Source organism: Rattus norvegicus, chromosome 3 (assembly GCF_036323735.1).
Source record: "Rattus norvegicus strain BN/NHsdMcwi chromosome 3, GRCr8, whole genome shotgun sequence".
Taxonomy (NCBI): domain Eukaryota; kingdom Metazoa; phylum Chordata; class Mammalia; order Rodentia; family Muridae; genus Rattus; species Rattus norvegicus.
This window is the reverse complement of record NC_086021.1, coordinates 110491485-110516681: the sequence shown is the minus strand read 5'-3', so window position 1 is coordinate 110516681 and position 25197 is coordinate 110491485. Positions and strand designations below refer to the sequence as shown.

General features: G+C 46.5%; 1 protein-coding gene and 1 long non-coding RNA gene across 2 annotated transcripts in view; both read right to left on the bottom strand.

Moving 5' to 3' along the window:
• Abtb2 (ankyrin repeat and BTB domain containing 2) overlaps positions 1-25197 on the bottom strand; it is a 153817-nt gene that overhangs the window by 46807 nt on the left and 81813 nt on the right.
• Positions 1000-25197, bottom strand: part of LOC120101612 (uncharacterized) — a 104722-nt gene continuing 80524 nt past the window's right edge. The window contains exon 2 of the long non-coding RNA XR_005502310.2: positions 1000-23705. This is a non-coding gene — a long non-coding RNA (uncharacterized LOC120101612). The remainder of the gene's footprint in view (positions 23706-25197) is intronic.

Below are 25197 nucleotides of genomic sequence, written 5' to 3'. Positions count from 1 at the left end.
GAGGAAGCCAGCCAGTGGAGACCATGGGATGTTGCTCAAGTTGTCTGAGGCACAAACTCAATTCAAATACAATCTCTTTACTGATGTTGGCTTCTTTGCAAATCATTAAGAGAAAGCTGTTTAAGCCCATGTATCAATTCAAAATATTAAGCCTACAGGTGAACTCTGGAAAAGCCAGCAAGAATCACAACGAAGGCAGCTTGGACAAAAAAACCTGCTGTGAATTACTGAGCTCCTTCCAGTGCAAAGAAGCTCTGTGTTACTTTTTAAAAGATTCTAGGTGGCCTCTCTCCAAAGGATTGGTGTAACACCGCAAGAACTTGAGTGACCTGGGAAGCACAAGGCTTGGAATGACCTCTTAAAAGAGGAACACCAACTCATAACCATGGTGCTTTACCACATTCTGTCCTAGTCCCAGGGAGGGAAAGCACACTAATCCTGTGGGCTACTTTTATCAACAACACATTCAACACACACACACACACACACACACACACACACACACACACACACACACACGTACACGCACATGCACATGCTAGCCTCTGCTGCATAATGAGTTCCAGGCCAGCATGGGCAACTTATTGTCTGAAACCCCAAATAAGCAAACAAAAAGGCAGACACAGGAGGATCTCTGGGAGTTTGAGATCTATATAGTGAGTTCCAGGCCAGCAAGGGATATGAAGTGAGACCCTGTCTAAAAACACCCAAATGTTGTGAGCCAATGGTTTGAAATACTATCTAGCAAAGATTGGACAACCTCATAACATTAAAGTATTAGGAATATATGAATACATTAATAAAGAGTGTACCGTATATTACTCTTACACTGATTATTGATTTTTATATAAAAAGGATGAACATGAAATCTGCCTGAACTGTAGAACAGGATATCTATGTATATCATTTGTTACAAAAGTCAAAGTCGATTCTTTAAGATTGTATAGCAATAAGCTGTGATCAGGCTTGCTGAAAGACGTTCTTAAATAATAATTTACAGTTAGAACCAATGTTTATGATGCTCTCATTTGGTCTTATTTTAATTATATGTATGTGTGGGTTTGTGCAAATGGGCACGGGTGTCCCTGGAGGGCAGGCGATGGCCTGAGTGTCCTGGAGCTGGAGTTAAAGTCTGTTGTGAGCCACCTGATATAGGTGCTGAGGGCGAACCCAGGTCCTCTGCAAGCGCTCCTAACCACGGGGTTGTGTCTCTAGGTCCTACTGCACTTTTCACACTTGCTGGACCCTGGGGAATAGTATGTCACAGTATGGCTGTGACCTTCTCTTCACGAAGGTGCCATCGTTCAGCGACTGAGAAACCTGCCTATGTTTCATGTTCTTTGAGAACACAGATTTCAATGATTCTTTTCACCTTTCTAGTTTCTCCCAGCAATTCTGGGTCAAAGACTTTTTTCTTAGCTTCTTCAAATAGGACTACTTGATATATGCACTGATGACAAATTTACATGAACAAAATGATTTGGGGCACGATCTCACTCTGTGTGGAAATTTGTCTTGAAGGCAAAGATGATTTCTTTCCCAGGAAAAAGTAAAGCAGCAAGAACAGCAACAAAAACCCTCTACTCTTTCATAGTTAGCTTAAAGAGCATGGGGTGGAAGCCATCTAACATTAAAGATAGATATTTTTGGATAGTAGATTTTAGGGGTTTTCCCCCATTGTTCAAGGTGTTTTTAAACAAAACCCTTATTAACACAACCATTGCAGGCCCCTCACCTGGCCTGCTGTGTCTGTGAGACGAGGTATCATTCACAGCCACACAGTAGCTGGGCCACCTTTGTGGCCTGTGCAAGCTGCAGTGCACTGGACTCTGAACACAAGATCTGGAAAAGTCCTCAGAGCACACAGCCAGCTTACAGCCACAGCCCTGCCCTGTCTACATGGAGGCAGGACTTCCCATCCTTTTCCAAGAAGTCATCCTGAGCTGCACCTCTGCTTGGGTGGGGAGTGGTGCTGCCAACCCAAGAGGAGAGCGAGTGGGGCCTCCCAGTGTCAGCTGGTACAGAAAGAGAAGGATGCAAGGTGGGTGTGTGCCTAGAACAAGTACAAGTCATTCATTTCTTGGGGAGTGAAAAGGGCCAATTATCACAAGGTCTGGGGCAGGCGGCCAAGGCAGTTATTAATAGAACATGAATGTGTTAGTCGGAAATGCTGTACACTGGAGTCCTGCTTAGGAAACATACCTGCTGCTGTCAGCTTCCCTTCCATTTCCAAAGGAGTCTGATCGCCTTAGGTAATTTAGAAGCATGTGTCTCAGAGACCAGGGTTCTGAGCCCAGCCTGGCTAGTTACACTAGCTGTGTAACTGAAGTAGTTGCTTCACCTCTCTGATCTTCAATCTGTTCATCAGTATCTGGAGCCTAACGACAGCTAAGTCTGACTGAGGACTGAAAGAGCTCACCACGCAATGAGAGGCCTAACAGACTGTGTTGTAGGTAGAAGTATTTTTTTATAAATGCCTTCAATAATTTCAAAGGTCATGAGATTAACACCATCCGAGAAAGGGCCACACTACTCTGTTATTTTTTAAAGACCACGATAGCTCTTATTTCACAATTGCACAAAAGTGGTCATTAATTCTACATTCATTCATTCTTGTACTCAAAATGATTGGTGCTCATCTGCCTGTCAGAAGCAGCTGTATTCTAGGAACAGACATAAAGGAGAAGGCGGGTCACTGGCCCTCAGGAGAAGCCTAATGAAGGAGGTGCAGAAGGCCTAGCTGCTGAGTCAGCACTGTGCCCAGAGGGCTGCAGTGGTGGCCCTACAGAAGGGAAAGAAGCTCTGAGCCGAGGTACTCAGGTGTGGTGGCTAAGGAAGACTTCCCAGAGGTGGCAATGCCTCAGCTGCTTGGAGGAAGAATCAGATCTTGCTGACCAGGTGTGGGATCCCTTATCATTGCCCTCCAAGGCTGAAATGACAGGCAGTGTGGTGCCACTCTTACCTGCCATCCCCATGAACTCTGAGCATCTGAACTCTGACCCTCATGCCTGCATGGCAGATGCTTACACTGCTGAGCCTTTGCTCTCCTTCTTGAGATAGGGTCTAATAAGAACCCCAGGCTGGCCAAGAACTTTCGACTCTCCTTTCCTCTTCCTCTCAAGCGCTGGGATCATCCATGTGTAAGACCACATCTGGCTCATTTCAGTTTCCTCCATATATTTCACTCTTCTCAGCTATGAATAGCATCTCATCTAACTAAATGTACCATATTTGTTTACTCACTCACTCCGCCACTATCTTCTTTGAGCAATTGTGGAGAAAGTGTACAAACATCCGTGAGCAGATTTCTGTGTGGGCAGAAGTTTTCAATTTCTTTGGGGAAATACCAAGGAGTGTAATCACTGAAGCGTCTGCTAAGCATATATTTAGGTTTGCAAGGAAATTCTCACCGAGCCCCTGTGCATTTCCACCAGTCAGGCATGAGGTTTCTCACCAGCACGTGGGGGTGTCCAGACCGTGGACTCCAGTCACTCTAACAAGTGTCAAGGCGTGTCCAAGTGCTGTGTCAGGCTTCACTTCTCCACAGTTGATACACAGTATCCTGACATGCATTTGCTTGGCCCCATGGACCCTCTTGGGTCAATTATCTGATAAAGCCTTTGGTCTGTTTTAGTCAAAATTTTTGGAGTTCTCAGATTGCACCCAGCACAGGAGCCATGCAACATCTTACCACTGAGCCACATCCCCAAGTCCTGGTTCATTTAAAAACTGGGTGCTCGGTTTTCTTATTATTGTGAATATTTCTCTGTATATTTTGAATAACAATCTTTTCTCTGATATGTCAACTGCAAATATCTTCTCCCTGTTTGTGGTTTTTCATTCTCTTGAAAGTGTAACTCGCAGAGCAATTTTTGCTATTTTGAGACAGGTAAGCTCAGGCAGGCTCCAAACTCACTACATAGCCAAGGCTGCCCTTGAATTCCTGACTCCCTGCCTCTACTTCTCATTCTAGGATTATAGATGTATGCCACCATGCCTGGCAGAAATCTAAAAAGAAGTGGGTGGTGTATATGTGTATATGTGCGTGTATGTGTGTCTGCACATGTGTAGACCAGAGGTTAACATCTAGCGTCTTTCTCATTCTCTCCCTGCTTTTGTTTTTTGGCAGGGTCTCCCAGTGAACCAGGAGCTCACCGATAGGGCTATGCCGCAGACCAGTGACTGCAAGGATCCTTCCATCTCTGCTCCCATGCTGGAGTTTTACTTGTGGGCTGTGGCGACAACTCAGGTACTCATGCTTGGATGGCAAGCACTTCACTGACTATCATCTCCCCAGCCCCCAGAAGGTCTGGAGTTTAATGCATCCAGCTTACCTTTCTTTCACAAGGATTGTAGTTTTAGTGTCCCATCTGAAAATTTGCCTACCCAAGACCCAAGGTCATTTTGTTTTTTCCTGTTATTTTCAAGAACTCTTATAGTTTTGTATTTTATACACAGGACCATGATGAATTTCTCCCTCATGAAGTTCCTCAGCTGGATGTAGACCTGGATTCTGAGATTCTGGCTTCTAGTCCTGGTCATGCACGCAGGCCTGCGATGTCCTGTCCTGGAAAAGTCAAGACTATGATACTCTGTGCACACAGCCCGCATGAGAAATCTCACTGTGGGGAAGAGAGGCTGAAGGCAGGCCTCTTGGGAGGGCAAGCCTTCCCTGGGGAGTTCCTTTGTCCTGCTGTCCTGCACAAAGGAGTTCTGGTCTGACTGTAGAGTGTGCGTGGCTATTGTACGCTTCTGCTGCAATTGTGGGCTTTGGCCCAAAGCCCCTTGCTGTCAGTTTTACAAGCTCCTATTTGCAGCCTCACATTAGGCTCATTAAGAAGATGCTCCCTGTGGGGCCATAAAGGCACATGGATAAGCGGAGAGTGAGCTTGGGAGGCTGCCTATGATCTGCCCACCAACACTGAAGGGGACCTATGGAAACAGTGAATCAGCCACTCCTGGCTGGAACCGGCCTGGCAGCTTACCAAAGCAAAGGCGGCCTGTAAGCCCTTCCCACAGCTTGCTGTGGCTTCCCTGTCTTTGAATGAGGCAACCTATATGTCTTATAGAGTGTGGTCCTCTAAGCACATAGACGCCATTCTCAGCAGGTCTTCTGGACTGGCCTGCAAGTAGCAATCATGGCTGATCATGGCTTGGGCCTATGGACTGTTGATAATTTCTTCATGGAAAGGAGTGGGGAGGATTGCTGGCTCCTTAGCTGCAGATCCAACTACTCTGCCTAGTCACTTGTATGCCATTCTGCCCTAACTATGTGACCTCAGGTCTTGGGGAGGGGTAGAGTATATAACCCGGGGAAGACAGTTCCATCTACACAGCCATGGGGGAGCCATCACCTATGCTGGGTGAAGACTTTCCACACAGCTGCCTAGGAGTCACTCACTGTGGTGGTTTGAACTGTAAGTCCCCATAGTGTTAGGTATTTAAACTATTATTCCCCAGTTGGTAGTTCTGAGCGGATTTAAGAGATGTGGCCTTACAGGAAGAAGTATGCCACCGGGGACTGGCTTTGAGAGTTTAAAAACTTGGAGCATTCCCGGTTCACTCTTTTGGCTTCCTGTTTGTGGTTTAAGGTGTGAGCTCTCCAGCCACCAAGCTTCACTGCTGCTTCCACCCTACCATGACTGACCCTTCTTTTTCTGGAACCATAATCCTAAATCAAACCTTTCTTCTGTAAGTTGCCTTGGTCATGATGCTTTAATCATAGCAATAGAAAAGTAATCACACACCATGGCTCCTTCTAGTACCCATGCTCCATAAGGAAGCCCAAGATACTCAGTGGTTCCCAGGGTGAACCACTGGGGAATTGTACTTTAGCTTGCTGTTGGGAGGAATTCTTACAACAAATGGAATCTTTCTTCTACTCCCCTCTACTTCTTATTTTTCCTTCCTTCCTTCCTCCCTCCCTTCCTTCCTTCCTTCCTCCCTTCCTTCCTTCCTTCCTGTCGTTTTTGTTTGTTTTTAAATGGAAACTTTTTATTTTTCCACTGAGTACACTGGGAGCGGGAAAATGGGCTGGACTATAGAGCACTATCTGCAGGTTAAGTAAATAGGCTAGCCACAGGAGCCAAGGAGATGAAGATCTTCCTATGTTCGGATGATGGACGATGAAGTCTCTTTGTGTAGCGCCCAGGCGTGTAACTTGGGCGTGTGAAGGAGAACAGTTCACATCTGCTGGTGTGCAGTTGTTCTAGGACATTATTAGCATGAGGCTCACTGTGAATGCACCTCCAGTCTGTGCCTATGCTAGGTCACCGGATGCTGGGCTGCCTGCAGTTCTGCAGTACCATTCCAGTCTAGCCTGACCTGGCCTCCATCGTGATTGCCAGGATAATTTGGGGATTTTTAGGAAGGCAGACTGACCCAACAATGAGTCAGTGGGCCTTCACCTCCTACATGTAGATGTGAGGCCCTTTAGTTCTACACTCACTGTGACTGTTGCCACAGCACAGTGTTGCCTGATTCCCTCACAATTTGACTGTGATCTTCTCTTTCCAGGTGTGTTTTCCTGGCCTGGGTAATGTTCTGCATCCCTTGCTGGTGGCCTCTGCTCCTGGGGCTGACTCTGTTAACTGAATCACTGGCTAGTCAGTGCCGCTCAGGTCTCACAAAGAAGGAAGTGCCCTGCTGGCCCGCACGTCATACCATGCCCACTTCAGATCACTGCTACAGAGCAGAAGAGCCACCTTTTTGAATAAATTCCAAAAACATTCTTTGCACTGTGGCTTCACTGACAAACACACATTTAATAATCCTGAAAAACAACAAAAACAATATCCAGGGCTGGAAGGGGAAGTACAGAAGACATGGGCTCTGATCCTACTCGGTGCTTACTGCCGATTCATGTGTCACAGTGAGTTAGCAATGCTTCATAAGAACAACCATCCCATTCCTGCCTTGCCTTGTGTCTCCCTTTGGTTCCCCACATGGCCACATAAGGACCCAGTCCTTGACCCAGAACTCTCTCAAGAGAGCTCATCTTGGGGCTGGGGATTTAGCTCAGTGGTAGAGCGCTTACCTAGGAAGCGCAAGGCCCTGGGTTCGGTCCCCAGCTCCGAAAAAAAGAACCAAAAAAAAAAAAAAAAAAAAAAAGAGAGAGAGAGAGAGCTCATCTTTAGCTCGGACCACCAACAAATCCTCACTTAATGTTCCCCGTCTTTGCTGCCCTCCCCTTCTACCCAGCGCTGCTTCTTCCCAGAGCCCTCCCTACAGCAATGTATCACTCATGGGTTAGGCAGCCCCAGCCTTACTCACATGGCAGCCTGGGACAAGCAATGTCTACTCTGAGCCTCAGCTTACCTGACTGTGAATGGGAATAATGATTAGAGAGGACTGAGATGACATGATGTCTGCTGATCTCTACAAACATGCTGTGCTGTCGCACCCTCCCAGACACACCACAAAAATAGATGGAAAGAAAAGAATAACTGAGATACTCTTAACTAGTAAAGCAAACCAGAAGCCTTGGCTCTGAGGTGGCATGGCTATTCTGGAGGTGAGCAGCAGGGAGGCAGACACTGGAGGACAAAGTGGGACTCCTTCAGAGAAGAAGAGGAAGAGCCAGCCTGGGCAGTCTGGTCTCCCAGCTCTGCTCTTGAGCCACAGAGGGACCAGAGTGCTGGAGTGTTGGTATACAGTGCCTGCATTGTTATGGCTGGTGTGGCTGGTGTTTACAACAACTCTGCGTCCACACAGGGCTTGCAGACTGCAGGCCCGCCCTCTTCATACTTTTGCCTTGAAAAGAAACGGGGTGGGGGCAGGGAAGAAAGGCCCTGCTTGGAAAACAAATACCTGTGATGCCTGGGGACACTTCCATAGTTGGCATCACTGTCTGCCTCACTTTTCCTGACTCAGATAAACACTGGAACCAGTCAGGAAGGATGGGCCATCCTGTCTAATTCTAGACCCGTCCTCACTCATGGATGTTGTCCTCTATGGGAGAGAAGCCAGACCCAGAACCCTCAAACAAATGACAAAGCTGCTTCCTTAGAGGGTTCATACTGCCTACTGTGGAGGAGGACGGGACCTGAGCAATACGGCCAGAGCACATTTTTGGGCACCCTGTAGGTAACGGAACTCTAATTTTAACATTAAAGAATCCATACTCCAAGGGGCTGGAGAGCCTGCAGGAGACACCACAGTTTGTAAGCATAGGTTTGCATTCTTAGTTGGTCAGTTTTTAAACACTGAATTATAAAACTCACTCTTGCAAAGAAACACTCAAGAGTGACATTTTTGTATAGCCACAGTTGTAACCGTAACCATTAATTCAAATGTGTTTGTCGGGGTTGGGAATTTAGCTCAGTGGTAGAGTGCTTGCCTAGTAAGTGCAAGGCCCTGGGTTCGGTTCTCAGCTCCGAAAAAAAAAAAAAGAAATGTGTTTGTCACTGTCAAAGGAACATGTACCCAATCACAGTAAAGCCCCCTTTTGTTATCTCTTCCAACTAGCTTCCAATTCCTGATCCTACTGCCTCAGTCTTCTGAGTGCTGGCTTATAGATGTATGCGACCATGCCTGATTACCGTACTGTTTTACTTTACTTATTACATGAAAGGCATTTTCTTGTCTTTAAATGTCTTTGAGCGTTACTGCCACCTGCCTCCCAATATGCTTCTCCATATGCTCTACCCTCCTCTCTCCTGAAGCTCACATCTGTGCAGGAGGCGGTGGCAGGGCCTCTGGTTAGAACCCACCAGGAAGGGAATAGAGTTCTCAGGAGAAGCCTGTGTGGATAGACACATGGCTAACATGGACATGTGCACGCTTCCCCTTTACATCCTTGCCACGATTAGTTTTGAGAAAGCAGAAGAGGAATAGGTGAACCTGGGCCTGCAGCCTACTCCACACTCACGACATCCAAGAGAGGTGCCTTTGTGGTTACAAACCATGCTACGGAGTAACACACAAGTGAAGAACTATGGAAAGCACACAGAGGTTTCCCTGCTGGGTTAGTCACGTACCAAGTGGAATGAGGCTCCAAATACCTAAGGTACCTCACAGAGTATGTGATAACTACATGGTACGTGGAATATAAAATGGCTCAAAAAATGGTACCCCTGGCCAGGGAGCAGACACAGAAGGCTCCTGTGAGCTGGTGACGGGAGCATGGTCACCTCAAATGTGATGGACCAAAGTGATGACTGCCCTTCTCTGCCATGTCAGCAGTCGCTGACTGCTTTGTCATAATCACTTGACAACTGGCATCTGAAAAGAGTTTGTACATACGTCTAAGTGTGTGTATGTGTACCAAGTATGTACAAGTACCCATGGAAATGAAAAGACTTCAGAGTCCCTGGAACTGCAGTTTTAGGTAGGTTTGAGCTGGCTGATGGTGCTAAGAACTGAGCCTGGGTCCCCTGCAAGAGCAGCAAGCACTCTTAACCGTGGAGCCATCTCTCCAGCCTCAAGAGAGCCTCTTCCTTTCTCTCTTATTTTCATTACAAACCTTACTACAGATTAGGCAACTTTCCCCCTTGTTTAAAATTGTCTGTGGCCCAGTAAGGGATTTCCCCCACTCCTGGCTCCTCCCAGCTGAAGTAAGAGACAGAGGTAGGAGTATTTCCCACCCTCCCCAAGGAGGCAATCGCTCAAAGGGAATCATGAGTCACTCAGATGAGCTTCCGGTGAGATCACAGGGAGAAGCTATTTGTGGACACCTTGGCTGAGACAGCTGACAGCTGACTGACTCAGTGAGGCGGGGTGGGGTGGGAGTGGGAGCAGGAACCTGCTATAGTGGATATCAGAAACTTTAGGATCCCCTCCATGGCCTTCTGAGAGTGGAGGCTGTAACCAAACCTCAGAGTCTTGATAAATTACCTAGGACTTCCCCACCTAGAGGTTCCTGGTTACTTTAACTGATAACAAGACTATGCACTACATCCATCTGAGGCTGGCCCCGCCCCTGGAAGGAGGGATTCCAGTGCTGGGAACCTCAACTCCTAGGAACCTCTTAAACGCCAACTACAGCTCTGCACCCCATAGCACATGGGCACAGTGCTAAAAATATGGAAAGGTGGTTGTCAGGCAGTGGTGAGCCTCGGGGATGTTCAGGTGAAGTTGCTCAATGAGATCCTTCCCAGTGGGGCAGGGCAACGCTTGCTGCTCCTGTTAGTCTCAGAGGTTCTGGGAATCCTGGTTCTGCTCTGGCTCCACGAGGACACTTAGAGATTGCTTCATTAATTAGCTTACAAGTTTAATGTCTTCTCCCTCCTTTAAACCAAGACTGCAAGGACTACCTGGACAGAGGCTCAGGAAATACCTTGTGGAAATAGCTGAATGCCACTAACCAGCTGGCTAACCATCATCCTCAATGCCTGAACCTGTTTCTCTATCTGCAAAACGGGCATGGATTCTCTCCTGTGTTAATACTCAAATCATATAAAGCCCTAATCCCAATGCTGATTCAGAATAAGAGTTCAACAAAACACTAAATAGTAACCTTCCACATCCCAAGAACTTGGTGAATTAACTTTTGTTCGAGGAGTACCAAAAGGGAATGAACGGGGAAGATCAAAAGAAACTCACCATCCTAAGAGGATTTATCTATTAGAGACATCCAGGCCTGAGAGGGATCCCCTTGTGTCTCAGCCACAAAGCAGGGGTCCTGCTGATTCCACTTCTAGGAGGCAGTTACAGCAATTCATCACTAATTGTCATCTGGCCATGCTCTTCTTGATCTAGAATGATGAATCCCTGCTAAAGGGTCTAATTAGCCACAAGAGTCGGTCTTAGCTAAATGAACACTCTTCGTGCCCCCGGGTAAGGAGATAAGACTGGCAAGGCTGAGGGAGGCTGGCCTTCCTGCAAACAGTGCTTCTAGGTAGCAGAGCCTTAAACCTAGAGGGCTGCAGGCAAGGCAAGGACCTACTAGGCTTCCCTGATGCCTCCGTCCAGAGATGGGATGACTACCAGGCTAAGGCAGAGATTGAGGATGGACTGACCTCCCGCAGAGCCGCTGGGGACAGAGAGTTCTGTGAAGAAGAGAAAGAAGAGGCCCGTGGGAAGTCACCGAAGATTCTTCTCAGGAGAAGATTAAAAGTGGACAAAGAGACATAGGCTAGAAGGGAGGGGTGGGGATACAAAGAGGAATACAGGGACTTTATTTCCCTTGAAAGAAGAGGTCATTGGGAACAGTCTATTCATTTGAAAAGCAAAATGTGCATTTGACATAGCTGAGAAGTAGGAGAACTTTCTCCTTCCTTTGCTCTTGTAGCTATTAGGAGAAATCACGTTTGTCTTCCATCCCTGACCTGCGTGACAGGTCGGAAACAAAGAACTCGTTTTAATGTACTTTTAGAATTTTATTTTTTAAGTTATCACATAAAACAATGGGTTTTGTTACAGCATTCCTTTTGATTTGTGCTGGCTTCATCTGAAGGGCTGTGAGAACTTGTTTCCAGTGCTTGAGAAGGGCACTGTGGCTTTTCTCACAGCGTTTAAAGCCACACATCACTGCTAACCGGCTGTAGAGAACCCCATCTCTTTGCCCTGCACCCCTCCCCCTAGTTTACTGATTTGCCCAGGGAGGCCTCAGGGCTCAAGGCCAGGCTGGGATCTCTGGGGAAGGCAGAAGTGATTGGGATGCCGATAAATCAGGCATGTTGGGCCGGCTGGGAAAAGGCAGATAAAGAGACAAAGACAGGAGGAGTGGGAATAACAGCTTAGCTCATGTGAGCTGCAAAGTCTCTTCTTGTGGCTCGGCGCCTTGCTGGGCGCCGGTCATGTTGACCCTTTCTGTGATCATGGGAGGTTTCCATCTGCATGGAAACATCACCTCCACCAGAGTGCTATGAAGAGATGCCCTGCTAATGGACTAGGGAGAGCCATTGCTGTTGATGCCTTCCAAGGCTCCCCAGGACTGGAGCTCACTATAATCCCAGATGCCCGGCTGTCAGCAGTTTCCTGTTGCCGCCATCAACTCCTCTGGCAGATTATTTATGACTGTGATAAAAAACCAGCCATGTTTGAGCATGTTCTCACATCCTGAATGGTCATCTGTGTAGCTCTGAATGTGTGGTTCAGGCTGGCTTCGCTGGGGCCCTGGGATAAATGGTGAGGAATCACATAGGTGAGTGATGTGCTCGATTTTCTCTAAAGTAGGACATGGTGTGTGTATCACTAAAACGCAAACACCCACAAAGGCTAGAAGTCCATGAAGATGAAGCCTTGGGACCATGGATGAGAAGGTTCCTTTCCAGGCCACATCACATCCAACTCACATACACTTCTGCATCCCACTCTCTCCACGTAGGAGGCTAAAGGGATCTTGTGAGACAATCGTGCTGTAACTGACATTAATTCCCTCCTCCTCTGAAGAAGGTAGGTCCGGACTGAGCAGAGGAGGCCACTTCTACCTAGGAATCGGTGGTCTCCTCTGAATGTCAACTTCCATTTTACCTGTTTCCCTGATACAACCTGGTCCAGTCCACCTGATGGCCAGGGCTGAGAGGAGCAGTGTGCTCTACACGGGATCTCGCCTTTGTTTCTGGGGTTGCGTGTTCATCTACGGGGTTTCTTAGATACCTCAAGGCTGAGCTGGCCAAGACTATGCCTAGTTTCTGTCTTAATCTCATTTTAGATTTAGAAGGCTTCATCTTCATGGACGTCCAGCCTCTGTGGGTGTTTGCGTTAGTGTGACACACTCACCACATTAGTACTTTAGAGAAAATAGAGCACGTCACTCACCTATGTGCTTCGTTGGGAACTCTGATTTGCTTTGTGGTATAAGGTTAAGTCCTCCATGAAGGGGCTCATCTCTGCTGAAATGAATCTGCCACTGTCTCTTTCTTTCTTTCTTTCTTTTTTTCTTTTTTTCTTTTTTTGGAGCTGGGGACCGAACCCAGGGCCTTGCGGTTGCTAGGCAAGCGCTCTACCACTGAGCTAAATCCCCAACCCCTCTGCCACTGTCTCTTACAGCACCTTTCCTCATTTCTGACAAGGACCCACTGGAAACCCACAGTCAAAGGGCAGAAATGTATCTCAGTATGAATGGGATCTTTCCCAGAGAATCAGAGTTGCTAAAGACCCAGCAGCACTGTTTAACAGTTAGGGAGAATGGATTTCCCTCACCACAAAGACACAAAGGTGTCAATGGACATCGATTTGACAGTTCACAGTAAAATCATAACTGCAACTGCTGTTCAGCATAGCCCCTTTGCCCTGCCTGCCCAGGCTTTCCTTTTCCTTTTTTCTTTCTTTCCTTCTTTCTTTCTTTCTTTCTTTCCCTCTTTCTTTCTTTCTTTCTTTCTTTCTTTCTTTCTTTCTTTCTTTCTTTCTTTCTTTTTTCAGCAAGGTAAGGTTGGGGTAGGTGGGGGAGGGACAGAGTCCTGTTACCTTGATTAGGCAGTTCCCCTAAGCCCAGTGACCCTCCTGTCCCCTTCTGTCTCACTCTCTGCCTCACAGTTATAAGGAATCTCTGACTCTGCCCTGTCCGAGAGTAGGATGTGACTCGATCCACTAGGAGGGAACCCACGAGTGACACTTTGCTTCCTTCATTGTAGAGCCTTTGCCCACACTCATCAGACAAATCGGCAGAGATTTCCGATCACCTGGTGTTCTACTGCCCATTCCCAGTTCTCCCTGCTCGTGCTCGTGCATGCATGGAGGAGCTTAGTCAGACTGTCCCTTTCTAGGACTGGATTCCAGTCCACTGGTGAAAACAACTTGAGGACCAGATGGCTCTCTGTGGTTTGGAGAAAAAAATTCATTTCTTTTTGCCTTAGTTTCCTCATGGTTTCTCTTATTCTAATGTGTAAACATCTTTGGCCTTTATCGTCACTGAATGAGGCCAAGGTTTTAAAGTCCCTGGCTGTGTTTAAGTTGAAAACTGTCATGACCTTAGAAAGGGTATGGGAAGGGCTGGACACTGAGAAGTGTCTTGTGACAGGTCCACAGGATGTCTTGTCTCCCACCCCACATATGCCTTAGCATACATATGGTACACAGAGGCACTGTGGCTATGCATCTCAACAACTGGTCACTAGATACTGCAACTGTACTCCCTGGGTCACTTTCCTCCTAAGGCTGGGGGATGACTCTAGAGAGTAGCTGGACTTATAAAAAGTCTCCCTTATAAATGAGATCAGGACTCGTTGCTGCATGGGTGACTGACGCTTTCGGCTTTCTTGTTATGAGTGCAGCTCTGTGAAGTACCTCTGTGTCACCCTGAATCACAGCTGACCACACCCTCCTGACCCAAAGTGCTAGGACTCTGAATCTAGAGGGCAGAGGGGCAGGTGGGGCCTGGAGCTGGCTTCTAGGATAGGTTTTGTTTGTTCTCGTCATGGGGAGTATCAGACTGCTTTGTGAATTGTGGAATTGTGAATCCTAACCTCTGTGTGGCCAGCTGTTAGGTACTCAGTACATAGTGTATAACACACAGGAGTGGTAGTGACAGTGAGGCTGAGGTAGTGACAACAGACACTCACATCATTCTCATTGTTTGGCCCATGAATGCTTGGTGAGCAGCAGTGTTTCTGGGCTCTGGTGTTTCTTTTTGGAGAAATGGGGTGGTAGAAAGGGCAGAATGCTATGTGAGTTCTCTAATAGTCAGAGATTCTGGGGTACTGGGAAAACAGGGGCAACACCACACACACACACACACACACACACACACACACACACACACACACACACACACACACACACACGGGGTTGGTCATGACCATTTAGGACTTTTCCCTGACATAAAGTCATGGGAACATCTAGTCACCACAGGCTGATGTCTACTGAGCCCTTGCACCTAGTCAAATGGTTCATGTGTGCACTGTCTTGCTAATCCTCAAGGTCAAGGGGGCCCAATATCATTGTTTTCCAGGAGAACTAGACCTCACAGAGGTCCTGGACACTAAGTGGAGGACTAAGGTCATACAATAAGGATGTCAGGCTGCTCTTCAAGCCATGAGCCTCTGCCCTGCCACAGTGCCTCCCCACGTCCCAGCTCACTGGCCACCTGCATCTGGAGCCCCACACAGAAATGGCAGAAGTGCATGGGGTAGAACCTTCCTCCTTTCTAAGAGAGATCACATCCATGGTCACCTTGGCTTCTTACAGACAGCCTAATCTGTAGTAAGGTTTGTAATGAAAATAAGAGACTCTCTTGAGGCTGGAGAGATGGCTCCACGGTTAAGAGTGCTTGCTGCTCTTGCAGGGGACCCAGGTTCAGTTCCCAGTACCATCAGCCAACTCAAACCTACCTAAAACTGCAGTTCCAGGGACTCTGAAGTCTTTTCATTTCCATGGGTACTTGTACATACTTGGTACACATACACACACTTAGACATATGTACAAACAAACTCTTTTCAGATGCCAGTTGTCAAGTGATTATGACAAAGCAGTCAGTGACTGCTGACATGGCAGAGAAGGGCAGTCATCACTTTGGTCCATCACATTTGAGGTGACCATGCTCCCGTCACCAGCTTATAGGAGCGAATGAGCAGTGCAACCCATTCCAGATTCTGCCTGAGCACCTTTTCTGAAGCCCACCTTGCTCATCTGCAACCCTTCTCCTCTAACAGAGGCCATCGCCAACAGCAAAGAGCTCTTACAGTTCCGACATGCTCTTAGCATCCATTTGCTATCAGTCTATGGAATCAGCCCAAAGGAATAAGTCCCAATCTTGTCACTAGTTTATTGATTTATTATCCATCTGTAAACATGGGAAGAGCAGTATTGATTTTCTTATAGGCCTTCTATAGTTACTGACATCAGTTCTGGAAAGTCCTTGGCAGAGACTTGGTATTTGGGAGGGGAGAACTCGAAGCCTGTGGGCAGACAGCAAAACCTAGCCTTGATAAGGCTAAAGCAGGGTTTTCTGAAAAGACACACCCCAGCTTCAGGTATCAGGACAGTGACTCATCATGGGGCATTACCAGGGCCTAGAAAGGGCTGTGCAGGGAAAACCCCACCTTGTCTGTGTATCACCATCCCCTGTTCCCTAGATAACCAGGAGTGTTTTTAGAGAAAGGACACAACCTACAGCTTGGCTCTCTGGTCCAGCACTGCAAACTGGCCCCACTGTTGAGGTCTACAGACTACCCTGTTTCTTCCAGTATCCCAAGCCAGGCCCTATGCTGGTCCCGGATATACAGAAAAGGGAGATCAGCCCCCTTTCAGTAGTCATCCCAGGAAATGGACAGCAACCTTTGGAGACGCCCCTTTCTCATCGCAAGGGGTGGGTTTTTCCTTTTGTAGTTTTAAAGCTGCTTCCAGTGTTTAAGTGAGTAAACAGCTCTAGAGCATGTAGGAGATGTCAGAACTCACAGTGAAAAGGGAAGCAGGTCAAGGCAGGCAGTGGAAAAGCAGTTAGGCAGCAGTTTCACCAGCAGCACAAAGAGATTGAAAGTCCTGCACATTTTCAATATGTGACTAGAATACTCCACAGCTGTACCCCAGCGCAAATGCAGGGTGATGCTGCCACAGCGCCCTGGGCCACCAGCAGCCTCCCTGAGCGTCATCTCTCTCACTTAGTTATTTACTCTTTACCAGATAGAGGAGAGCTGGGTTTGTAGGCTGTCAGCCAGGGTTGTTCTATTTACCTTCCTCCTGTTTACCTGCTATGTGACCTTGGCTTTACCTCTTCAGGCTTGACTTCGTCATCTGTAATAGGGCCTACCTCATAAAACTGTTGTCCATGGTAAGTCTATATGAAACCACAGTTAGAATATGGAGACCGATCCCCAATAAATACCAGGGATCGTTAAGCCCAACCTATCTCATCTGTCATAAAGCTGAAGTGGACTTCCCAAGGTCATGACCTGCTGGGCCCTGTGCTACTTCCTCTTAGGTTGGTGCCCATTCACTGCACTGTCTTCCTGTTGGACCTGAGGAACTCAACAGTCACCTTTAGACCAGTCCTCCTTCCTCAGAGTACTGCGGAATTTGCTTTGATCCATGCTAGGATCTTCCCCTGAAGCAGCCAGGTACCTGGCCACCAAAATTCCTGGGCAGAAAGACCTGAGGCCTGACTCTAAGCTGACTGAGGTGCCAAGATACCGGAGTGTGGAATGGCAGTTTGTCTCTAGTGGTCACAATTTGTCTGCTGGCCTTCTCCCTATTATATGGGAGAAACAGGGAGGGGACAGGTGACTCATAGGTATAGTAGTGTCCAGACAACACCTCCCACTTCCTGTGTCTCCTCAGATACTTGGACACACCTGGGCTCCTTCTTGCAGTGCAATGTCTCACTGTGAAAGGCAATGGAAGCTTTTATGTGGGCTGCCTCTCCTACTTAGCACTGGTAGACTAAGGCCCAGGTCCTACCACTCCCCTCAGTACTGCACCCCAGTACCATAGTTGCTGTGCTATTATATACTGAATAGTAAATTGGGGAATAACCCCACCTGATGCTATAGTCACAGTATAATGGATCCCAGAAGAAGGAAGCACTCTACAGCCAGGGAGCACTCATGGCCAGCCTTTGTTGCTAGCTCATGCAACAGGTATATACCAGCCGCCTACCTCTACAATGGCAGTGGAAGGACAGCAGGCTGGCCGGAACCCAGGCTGTGTCTTACCTAACATGCTGAATAGACCACTATATTCTTCCTAGACTGCCTCTATGCCTACCAGGCTCCATATAGTCTTGAAGACATGGCTACCTTGGCCAGACTCAGGTCTCAGCATTGTGCTTGGACTTGGCACACAGGCCTGAGGGTCAGACTCCCCATCAGGCTGACTGCAAGCCAGGGCCAGTGCAGGGTCCATCTCTAGGGCAGGCCCAGTGACTACACAAACCTTTGTGAGGACTGGAGGGGTATCTGTGTGGAGTGCTGAGAGTTTTAGGGCCTCAGCAGCAGGTCCTGACAACTCCTTCTTACTACTTATAACTCTTCTCTTCAACAGAGACCCCAGACAAACAAGACAAGAGAGCAGCAGACACCAGCAACCATGGGATCCTTAGGCAAGTTCCGGGAGAGGGACCCAGTTTGCAGAGGTTTAAATCTAAAATGTAATAAAGGTCATTTTTTTTTGCCTTTTTGTAGGCATTTTAAAAAAAAAAAAATGTAGCCCTGCTGGTTTCCAATTTGTGGCGGTTCTCTGGCCTCTGAGTGTTCGGATGACAAGCGTGCACCGCACCTGGTCTTGTGGTGATGGGGATCTCCCAACCAATCCTTGGGCTGCATGCTTGCTGGGTAAAGCACTCTACCTATTGAACTACAGGCCTAGCCCCTTGTGGTTTGGCTTTTAAGAGATAAATGTTACTTCTCTAAAAGACACTCCCACTTGTTTCAAGTCCTATTACAACAGAAAGCCTCATGTTCCTTTATATCTTTAACATATAAATGTGTTTCTTTGAAATGGGCCTGGGATGCTCAACAAATCACTTTTTAAAAAATAGTTCTAGATTTACTTATTTAATTTTCTGTGTATGACTGTTTTGCCTGCATGTGTGGAGGTCAGAAGAGATATTACATCCCCTGGAACTGGAGTAACTGATGGCTGTCCGCCACCACGTGGGTGCTAAGAACCAAACCTAGGCCTTCTGTAATATCAAGAAGTGCTCTTAACCCCCAAGCCGTCTCTCCAGGCCCCATTCTTTCCCAGATAAGGTCTCACTTTATCTCCCAGACTGATCTTGAAGTTACAATCCTCCTGTCTCATTCTCAGATATGCACCCAACTCCAACAACAGATTACTTTTTGCCAGTTCAGGTTCTTAATGTGACTCAGTTTGGGTTTCTGGCCCTCCTGTCCCAGCTTAGCTGGCTTGCTTTTCACACCATCCCCAATTCTGTTCCCCCAAGACTTCTGAGGGTGAACAAAACAGGCTCTGAAAGTTCAGCCAACTAGGAACCCTCACCGAACACCAATACAATTACTTATGATGACTGTGCACTTAACTACAGACCTGGACGCTGTGGATTTTAACACCCCACTTGACACAAGCCTCTCAAAATCTAAGTGGGGCTGTTATTATCATTGTTCATTGTGTGAAGAAAGGTCAGGAGTTCAGGGGAGCACAAGACAAATGAGTGTTCAGGATCTTCTGCTAGGCAGAAGGTACCCACAGTCACATTTAGTGTCTGGATACTCAAGTCCCTTTTATAACAGACGTGTGTCGTCTACTCACATCCTCCCGTGTAATATTAGTTATCTGTAGAGGACTTGTAATACCTGACACACAGAAAATGCTTTGTAAACAGCTGTTACACTATGTTGTCTAAAGACTAATGACAAGAAAAATGGAAGAACATGTTCGGCACAGGTACATCTTTAATTTTATTTTTTCTATCTGTCACTGGGTGAATCCACAGACGCAGAGCCCACAGATGCGGGGGACACACTTGGGAAGCCCACATTTCCACAGAGGAACACCAACGACAAATGGATCACTTCTCATAGATGTAAATGCAGGTTTCCTGTAATGGAGCATCCTCATTGCTGTTGATTATGACTCTAGTTCACTCTACAGTCCTATGAATCAAAACAACTGTAAGCCACAGAGCAAGTTATTAAAAACCAGAAGGCTCTGTGCTTATAACCTTAGTACTCACACTCAAGAGACCAAGGTAGGAAGATCAGGCTACACAGTTTGTCACCTGGGGCTAGATTTACTGAGGGGACATCAAGGCCTTGTTTTAGCCTCTGATGTGATCGAAACTCTCTCCCACCCCACCCCCAACTTCCTTTGTGAATAAAAAACAAGAGATAACATGGTGGAACTCTCCTGTAATTTGCAGAACTCAGCTGTCTGAGATGTGTCTCAAAACCACAAAAGGGGTGGGGGTGTAGCTTAGTGTAGACAATTTTTCTACCATGTGAGAGGCCCTAGGTTCAATCCCTCCCCCAATTCTATAAATACACACACACACACACACACACACACACACACACACACACACACACCAACATAATAACAAAAAAAAACATTTGAGAATCATAGCTTCTATCCCTGTACATGAGCTCACCCACAGTCTTGATTTCACAAGCTTTTCAGAGCAGCCATGAGCATGAGACCTCTCACGGTTCTGGTAGAATTCATGACTATGGTGTTCAGTGACCATGAAGCCCTCCCTGGAAATTTAGTGACAACTTAAGGAGTTCCCAGAAGAAGAACTGGAAATCTGAAGCAAAGAGAGAGAGAGAGAGGGAGAGAGAGAGAGAGAGAGAGAGAGAGAGAGAGAGAGAGAGAGAGAGAAGGAAGGAGAGACTCCAGGGAGGAGCAAAGTTGGGAAGCAGAGACTGTCAGGCCTAGAAGCCTTGACGGAGACTGAGAGGACAGTTCTAACACTACACGACCTTGTGCAATAAATCCTGGGCCTCCCCTAGTAGTCCATTGTAAAGATTTTCCTATTTATGAGGGGTAATGTTTTGTCCATTTTATCTGCAGGATAACACTGAGGTAGGAGCTGTCATCCCAGCTTTCAGATGAGAACACTGAGGTGAAGGAACTTGTACAAGATCACAGGACTTAGATCCAGCTCAGTATAAATCAAACATGTACTTGTCTGTATTGTATGCTTCTGAACTCAGAGGTTACATCTATGGGGTTGATAGGTAGTTTAAGACATGAGCATTCTATACCTTGGTTTCAGAGAATTTAGCTGTTATTGAGGGAAAGGAGAGGGTTCTTCATAGAGGCAAGTAAAACACCTTCTCTTTTATTAATATAACAACCAAAACCAAAATAGAGAAGATGAGGCTACCTTGGGTGTGGCAGTCTAAGTTCAGAGGGCATCGCTGACTCATGCTTTCATGTAGGTGAGGGCCGCTCAGACAGCATGGTTAGCTTCTGATGCATGTATGACACTCTCAGCGAGAGAAGAAGGGCTTATGTTGGGAGGGAGACTGCATGGAGAACCATGACCAGAACTCCAACCGTCCTCCTCCACACAGCAAGAGAGCATCAGTGGGTGGCTTTGTTGAGGGGATACTGTTCTCTACCTTCCTCTGTCACTATTGACCAATAGGCATCAGGTATGCTGGGAAAAGCCACACACTCTCACACTCTCTCTATGCTGTGATAAAAAAAAAAAAAGCACAGTCTTTTTGAAGGGGTAAAAGCATTTATGTTGTCTCATAAATGTAAACAGTGGTGTCACTTCCTAATGTTTTTTCTGGGAGTAGGTATGATCGAAACAGGTCATTGTGTTTTTTAGATTGGAGCACCACACAGATAAAAGGCTTTATGCCAAAAGGAAGTAAAAATGGAGTCAGGAACACAACTGTCTCTCAGGAAGCTACTACATAACAATAGAAAGATCTCTATAGTAAAATAAGATGTGAGGCATTGCAGACTAAGAAAAATAAGCATTTGGAAGATGAACATACTGTAGATTCAGATAATTCTGTTTGTGCTGGTGGGGATGTGGAAGCCTGGAAGTAGAATATTGTCCTCCCTTGTTACCATCGTGAGTGCTCACGGCATGCAGGGTCCTCAGGGATCCAGGAAATCTCAAGCACCTCTCTGCCACAAAAGGCTCATAGTCCAGTGGGGAACAGGGGACTTGCATGCAACACTTAATGCCAGTGGTAAGTCCAAGATGGTGGCTCTGAGCTCAAACTCTAGGGGTCATGGCAGTGAGCCAAAATAAAGGCCACCAGACCTAGCATGGGTATGCATATTTATTTCTGTGTACGTGTGTGTGTGTGTGTGTGTGTGTGTGTGTGTGTGTGTGTGTATCCAGAAGACAGAAGACAGATATTCTTTTACTGGCTTGGAACTCACCAAGGAGGCTAGGCTGGCTGGCTGGCTGGCTGGCTGGCTGGCTGGCTGGCCAGAAGGTGTCAAGGGTCCACCCCACCCTGGGATCACAAGCATGCACTACTCTGTCAGCTTTTGTTATGTGGACTCTAGAAGTCAAACTCAGACCTCCATGCTTTTAAGGCAAACACTTTACCTACTGAGACATATCCCCAGCTCCCTGGCCTTAAATTCTTAGTTTTCCTGCTCCAGCTTCTCAGTGTAAGATTACAGGAGTGTGTCTTCATGCCTTACCATTATGATTTGTTTAAATGTATGTTATTACATATGACCATCATACGAGATAAAATGGGTATATAGCCATAGTTAGTATGAAGTATTTCTAACTATTCCTTATCCCTTTTCACAATGGGGCAACTGAGGCAAGTAAAACATTAACAGGTAAGACATCAAAGTCAGAGATTTGCTCTCTAAAGTCCCCAACTATTCCCATTAGAAGAGCCTTACCCTAACATGGCATCTAGTCTTAGGGCAAGTAGTGAGTAAGTTCTATCCTGGCTCCAGTATATGCCACCATGCCTGACTCTTTCTCTCCCTTCCTGCCTGCCTGCCTGCCTAATATCCTTTCTTTCTTCCTCCTTAGACAAAGCTCAAACTCAAGTTGCTTTTCTACACATGAGGAAAATGGGGCAGAGTTAAATCCATTAGTTTCTCATCTATTCCAGGAGCCATAACCAAAGGGAGCAGCCATGATTCCACAGTGGCTCTGAGGACATTCTGAAAACTGCTTAAATGAGACCTAATTTCTGGTCATTTTTTTCCTGATATAACTACTCCAGCCAAACATCAGGTTACCACTGCTCCCTAAAATGGAGTAGAAGCGTTAGGGTAGGTATTAAGGCCTCACTCACTCTGGCTCTCACCCACTACCAGTTTCTGATTTCAGCTGTGACACTGACACTAGGGTCATCTTATAATCTACTGGAGGGAGGGGCATCTCAAGACAGAAATAAATCACACCAGGAACAGACACCCCAGAAAACGTGAATTCAATAAAGCATAGACAGGAAATAAATCACTGCCAGCCACAAGTGACCAGTGCAATGCTTTGTTCCCAACTCTGGTCCCTGGTGAGGGTCTCTAATTCTGGGAGAGGCTCCCCTTCATCCAGCTGAATACTGCTGTATTTCAGATTCTGGTTCCCAGTAAGAAACAAACCCAGTTTTGTCATGATTTTCTGTGCCTCTGCTATAATAACACATCATTTGTGGATCTATGCTAAAGCAAACACCAGATGGTGGTGGCGTAGAAAGCTGTCCGGGGTTCTGACCTTCAAGCTAAAGGGGGTTTGTTTGGGGAAAGAGGCAGGGTTGTGGAAGAATCAAGCCAGTAATAAGACTGGGTGTCAGCAACCTGTGCAGTGTGACATTCAGGGATTATGGGGGGCAGGGGGAATCTGAGCTGGTGTCAGGTTCTAAACACTCGAGGCAAAAACTGCCAATGACATTTCTCTATTTCAAGTCAAATGGTTCTTGAAATCTAATTTATTTTAGCCCTGCCCTCTTTCTCTCTTTTTCTTCAGGGAGAATAGTAGGGTGAGTCACAGACTACTACCCTAAAGGGAAGAAATTATATCCTGAGACAGTTCACTAGCAGGGTCTCTGTTTCATGGACTCCCATAGCTGTGAGGCTACAGGAGCAAAACAGAGAGCACCCTGTTTCCAGCCCAAGATGCCTGGGAGGCTCCGAGTCACTCCCACATCATGGCTTACCCAGACAGAGAGCCCCTCATAGCAATCAAATGCCCTCTTAGCAGTTTAACCACTAAAGGCACACTTGTTTAGTAAGTTTAAAGGATTTAAACACACAGTACAACTTCATTATTCCTCACATATAAAATGATCCCCATGAATCAGGATGAAAAGAAATTGTCATGGTCCTGCTATGTTGGCTTGTTACAAAGACGCATCTCAGGACTGCCCTCTGAATCCTGCCTGGTCTATTTTGACATGCGTTGGTCCATTCTCAGCACACATGGAGAGCTCTTTGTGGATAGAACAACAGAGAAGAAAAGTCATGAGCAAAACATTTATCAAAGCAACTAAGTCTCCAGGAGTCTTCTGGGACACAAGGAAGTAAAGGGAGTGTTTAGGCTGGAAGAGACCTCAGAATCCAGCTGAGGAAAGGGCAAAGTTGCTGTCATACACTCAGAAGAACTTGGTAATATCTAGTGTGGTTATTATTAATTACTGCCTCTATTATTACTATTACTATTATTACTATTATTATTACTATTATTATTAGAGTGCTATGTGGATGCTTGTGTGGACACAAGCTCAGAGGACAACTTTGTAGCATTTGTTTTCTCCTTCTACCTTTCCATGGCATGGGTTCAGGCTTTGTGGCCAACTGCCTTTACCTGATGAGCCATCTCTGCAGCCCTGGGAACTTACTTTCTCTTCAACATGATAATCACTAATGGTTACTGAGTCCTTTAAATATCTGAGACAGCATTCCCTGTCTCAGCTTCAAGTGTGCTCAAATTACTGGTATGAGCTACCATGACCTGCCTTTTCCTGTATTGTAGAGTCGCCAGGACCCAAGCCTTTCATTCAGCCAAAATCACACCTGAACACCCTATTACAAAATCTATAGCCCCAAAATGTCAACAGCTATTTGCTAGTCCCCAAGTCTACCAAGGATTGCTAATAACCACACACAACCATCTGAGCACCACCCCCAAAGCATGCTCCAAATGATCTTGGGCTATACTGCCTCAGTTTCCCCAGCCAGCTTGAAGTTCTTCTGGAACCTCCAGAGTTCTCTAAATGGCTCTAGAAACTACTGTGGGAGGCCTCTCAGGAACCCTAATCTGCTTTCACTATAAAAACACACAGATGATGGCCCATGTCAGACTCAGTGTATCTCCATTTTGGCTCTCAACTTCATTTTACTCATTCCAGCAGCTATTGAACAATGCTGTGGTACCCAACTCACAAGTGTGTTAGGGCGGTTTATAGACTCTTGATCCACCTAGTTATTTTCATCCACAACTTCTAATGACAGAGAGGAAAAGGTGGTACTCTTTTACTATGTGTTACCACTGTGTTTTACATAGGAAACATTTGTCAAAGATTTACAGAGGTGTTAGAAGCCTAAAGATGATCATGTGTCACCCTCTTAGTACTTCAGTGTCCCTTACGAGATGGAATGACGGGGGTAAGTATGGGACTAAGTACGGGACTCTGAGCACTGTTGTGAGTTAAAACGTATACAGACCTTACACCTATCTGTGCCTAGCACTTAAGAAACCTTGGGCAGTATTGGCTCTACGTGGTTTCTTCTTTTCCATCCTTCCATCCTTGTCTGCCCTGCAGCCTTACAGACACTTGAATGCATAGCCTATCAATGACTCAGAACTGGCCTGTTACAGGATCATCCTTAGAGGCTGGCACCTCTAGTGGGCTAATAAATCTCCAGAGGCCTTTCCTCAAGCAAATGGGAATGAAACAACAAAACAAGAGTCTCCACGGCAT